Here is a 5236-nt window from a genome sequence, read left to right on the forward strand (position 1 = left end):
TCATTCATATACTTCAGATACTTGCCTTTGGATCATTAAAACCTTTCAAGTATCTGAAAGTCTGTATCATATCTCCTCTGCTCCTCCTTTCCTCCAGGGTGTACATATTTAGATTCTTCAATCTCTCCTCGTACGTCATCCGATGAAGATCCTCCACCTTCCTGGTCGCCCTTCTCTGGACCGCCTCCATCTTGTCTCTGTCCCTTCGGAGATTCGGTCTCCAGAACTGAACACAGTACTCCAGGTGAGGCCTCACCAAGGACCTGTACAAGGGAATAATCACTTCCCTTTTCTTACTTGATATTCCTCTCTCTATGCAGCCCAGCATTCTTCTGGCTTTTGCTATCGCCTTGTCGCATTGTTTCGCAGACTTCATATCATTAGACACTATCACCCCAAGGTCCCTCTCCTGCTCCGTGCACATCAGCCTTTCCCCCCCCCATCGAATACAGTTCATTCGGATTTCCACTCCCCATATGCATGACTTTGCACTTCTTGGCATTGAATCTCAGCTGCCATATCTTCGACCACTCTTCCAGTTTCCTTAGATCCCGTCTCATTCTCTCCACTCCTTCCGGCGTGTCCACTCTGTTGCAGATCTTAGTGTCATCCGCAAAAAGACAAACCTTACCTTCTATCCCGTCCGCAATGTCGCTCACAAAGATATTGAACAGGACCGGTCCCAACACCAATCCTTGCGGTACACCACTTAAAACCGCTCTCTCTTCAGAGAAGGTTCCGTTTACCATCACACATTGTCTTCTGTCCGTCAACCAATTTGCAATCCAGGTCACCACCTCGGCACTCACTCCCAAGCTTCTCGTTTTATTGACCAGTCTCCTGTGCGGAACCGTATCAAAAGCTTTGCTGAAATCCAAGTATATGATATCGAGTGCTCTTCCTCTATCCAATTCCTTGGTTACCCAGTCAAAAAAGTCAATCAGATTTGTCTGACAGGATCTTCCCCTGGTGAATCCATGTTGCCTCTGGTCCATCAATTCTCCAGACTGTAGATAGTTCACTATTCTCTCTTTCAGCAGTGACTCCATTACTTTTCCCACCACCGAAGTGAGGCTAACCGGTCTGTAGTTGCCAGCCTCCTCCCTGTTCCCACTCTTGTGAAGCGGGACCACCACCGCTCTTCTCCAATCACTCGGCACCACTCCCGTTTCAAGGGATCTATTGAACAGGTCACACAGCGGACCCGCCAGAATATGGACTGACCTGTATCGAACAAAGAAAAAGGTGATTGCCCAATCATATAATAAAAACGGTAAATGATAGGGCAATGAGATCTCAAGCTGTCCAAAGTATGGGTTTACTATAGATTTACACGGTCCCCCGTAAGGAGCCGTGTTTCGTACAACTGCGTCGGGAGGGACCAGTGATCTAAAAATAAAGTGAAATTGTTACGTATTGGTTTTGTACAAGGACTAACGTGGCACCACCCACAAATATCCCTTATAAACAAATAAAGAAACATTGCCTTACTGTGTGATATCTGGTTCTTACACATTCTCTACGAGTGGGTAAGATAAGCAAGCCCACTAAGAATATCTTACTATCTAGCAATTTTTGCCATTGTACCCTTTATTGTTAATAACTTTTCCTAAATGTATTTTTTACCTTTATTTTTATGTTTCATGTTTATGCATTAGAGCTGTTTGCATCTAGAGCTAGAAGCTGGGGTAAGATTGCTTTTGTATCCCTCTGTTTTTCTGATGCCATGTGTGTCCCTCTACAAAAACAGTTTGTAACAGTTGTTTATTTTACTTTATTTTTAGATCATTGATCCCTCCTGACACAGTTGTATGAAATATGGTCCATGTCACATGACCGTGGACATTTATAGTAAACCCATGATTCATGACACATCTGTGCAATTATAAATAAATATGTTTTAAAGATAAAAACTTTGGACAATTTGAGATTTTATTGCCCCATCATTTACTGAACTGTATAGTAACATGGCAGTTGAGGGCAGATAAAGACCAAAATGACCCAGGAAGGTATTCAGAGTTGTAACTACTTTGCTGTCTACCTAACCCACAAGCCTCATGTTAAGGGTGATGACCAGACCTCATCGTTCCCAACTTTATTCCTTCTTACATTGCACAGATGGCCCACCCCAGCTGTAGAAGTACAAGAACAGACTGCCCTACTGCCATCATAAAGTGAACTTTGTCAAACATTGGTGAAGTAATGTAAACAGATAGCTAAAACCATATGTTAACTGAAAAATGCCCAGATGAATTCCTGGCTGGTTGGGACTACTGCTCCATGCAGGTTACTCCCATACCAGAATGTTTTCATTAAAACTTACTATAAGTTTATTTAAAACTATTTTTAGCCTGCTCTATTGTGAGATACAAATAAAAACAATAATAAAAAACATCAAATATTCTTGTTCCCTCCAAAAGTTCAGGGCTGGGTACATAAAAACATACATATCTAAAATAAAACCAAAATTATGGACACAAATAGGGAAGTGCGTTTCTTGCTCCATTCATTGCGGAGGTTATGCATGTACATTGTGGTTTTATAGTATGTGGCTATGTTTAATGAGTTATGCATGTACATCCGTTTCTTGAGCATATGCTATAAATCTATGAGGTATGCTCATACCATCGCAATGAGTGAAACGAATGGAGCAGCAAATGCATATTCCTACATTTCATTTGATAGATATTAATGCAGCATGGATTCTCCAGAGGAAGATCCTGTCAGACGAATCTAATTGATTTCTTTGATGGAGTGACTAGAGAACTGGATCAGGGAAGAGCGCTCGATGTAATTTACTTGGATTTTAGTAAAGTTTTTGATACGGTCCAACACAGAAGACTCATCAACAAAATGAGAAGCTTGGGAGTCAGCTCCAAGATGTTGGCGTGGATTACAAACTGGTTGACGGATAGAAGACAACAGATAATGATAAATGGAACCTACTCTGAAGAGTGAATGTATTAAGTGGAGTGTCACAGGGATCGGTGTTGGGACCGGTTCTGTTCAACATCTTCATGAGCAACATTGCGGAAGGGTTAGAAGGTAAAGTTTGTCTATGTGCGGATGACATTAAGATCTACAACAGAGGGGACACGCCGGAAGGAGTACAGAGAATGAGACAGGATTTAAGGAAGCTGGAAGAGTGGTCGAACATATGGTAGCTGGGATTCAATGCCAAGAAATGCAGAGTCATGCATCTGGGGTGTGGTAATCCAAAAGAACTATATGCGTTGGGGGGTGAAGGGCTGGTGTGCATGGAGCAGGAGAGAGACCTTGGGGTGATAGTGACTATCGACCTGAAGTCGATGAAGCAGTGTGACATGGCGATAGCCAAAGCCAGAAGAATGCTGGGCTGCATAGAGAGAGGAATATCGAGTAAGAAAAGGGAAGTGATAATCCCCTTGTATAGGTTCTTGGTGAGGCCTCACCTGGAGTACTGTCCTCAGTGCTGGAGACCGTATCTCAAAGGAGACAGACAGGATGGAGGTGTTCCAGAGAAGGGAAGGTGTTCCAGTGGCCAGCGGTTGGTGTTCCACCTTCACGGAGCGGAAGGATGGAGGGCTGCCATCTCCAAATTAAAAAAAACAGGGGTGGGTTCATGGGCTATAGGTATTACCAATTATTAGGCTTATTCAGTATTTGTTGATAGTTAATGTGACCTTCAAGGCATAATTCACTTTCAATGCATATCCAGCATAGCTCTCTGCTTCAACGGCAGGGGAGAAGAAAAACTAATACTTCACGCATATCCAGCATATCCATGCATATCCAGCATATTTTACTCTCTGCTTCAACGGCAGAGAGCTACGCTGCCACTTACCCAACTAATCAAGCTAGATATTTCACTTGGATGCAGCTCCATCACTGCTCTCTGCATTAATGGTGGGGGTGAAAGGGAAATAGAACCAAAGGTTACTAAGAGCTAAGAGAAACAGATAAGTATGAGAAAAAAAGTGTGAAGCTTGCTGGGCAGACTGGATGGGCCGATTGGTCGTCTTCTGCCGTCATTTTTATGTTTCCATGTTTCTAAGGGCGACAAAAAAGGGTGGGTGGTCTCCGACGAAAGACTTATGAGGAGAGGTTGAAGGACCTGAATACGTATACCCTAGAGGAGAGGAGGAGCAGGGGGGATATGAAACAGACCTTCAGATACTTGAAAGGTTTTAATGATCCATGGTTGTCAACAAACCTTTTCTATTGGAAACAATTTAGTAGAACTAGGGGTCATGAAATGAAACTCCATGGAGGAAGACTCAGAACCAATGTCAGGAAATATTTCTTCAGTGAGAGGGTGGTGGATGCCTGGAATGCCCTTCCAGAGGAAGTGGTGAAAACTAAAACTGTGAAGGATTTCAAAGGGGCATGGGATAAACACTGTGGATCTCTAAAAGGCTAGAAGATGGGAATAAATAAAAAAGCTAAACTGGCACGGAGTGGTATTTACTACCCTTAAGAGAAACATGGGGGTAACCTGCATGGAGCGGCAGTTACTACCCTTAAGAGAAACATGGGGGTAACCTGCATGGAGCGGCAGTTACTGCCCTTAAGAGAAACATGGGGGTAACCTGCACGGAACGGCAGTTACTACCCTTAACAGAAACATGGGGGTAACCTGCACGGAACGGCAGTTACTACCCTTAACAGAAACATGGGGGTAACCTGCACGGAACGGCAGTTACTACCCTTAACAGAAACATGGGGGTAACCTGCACGGAGCGGCAGGTTACCCCCATGTTACTGCCCTTAACAGAAACATGGGGGTAACCTGCATGGAGCGGCAGGTTACCCCCATGTTACTGCCCTTAACAGAAACATGGGGGTAACCTGCATGGAGCGGCAGTTACTCCCCTTAACAGAAACATGGGGGTAACTTGCACGGAACGGCAGTTACTCCCCTGCACGGAGTGGCAGTTACTACCCTTAAGAGAAACATGGGGGTAGCCTGCATGGAGCAGCAGTTACTATTGGGAAGCTTGCTGGGCAGACTAGATGGACCATTTTGGTCTTTTTCTGCCGTCATTACTATGTTACTACCTCTGTAACTCATCATTATTTGCTGATTTATAGCTATGAATGATATTTTTGTAAACTGTTGTGATCTTTACATGGAACGACAGTATATAAAATGTCTAAATACATTTTCTTTACTGAAATGCTAAGAAAAGACTTAGGAAAATTTTTGATGCAGTAAGTTAATGATATGCTAATGCCTCAACAATTTAAGAAAGCATGC

This window comes from Rhinatrema bivittatum, chromosome 6 (assembly GCF_901001135.1).
Source record: "Rhinatrema bivittatum chromosome 6, aRhiBiv1.1, whole genome shotgun sequence".
NCBI lineage: Eukaryota > Metazoa > Chordata > Amphibia > Gymnophiona > Rhinatrematidae > Rhinatrema > Rhinatrema bivittatum.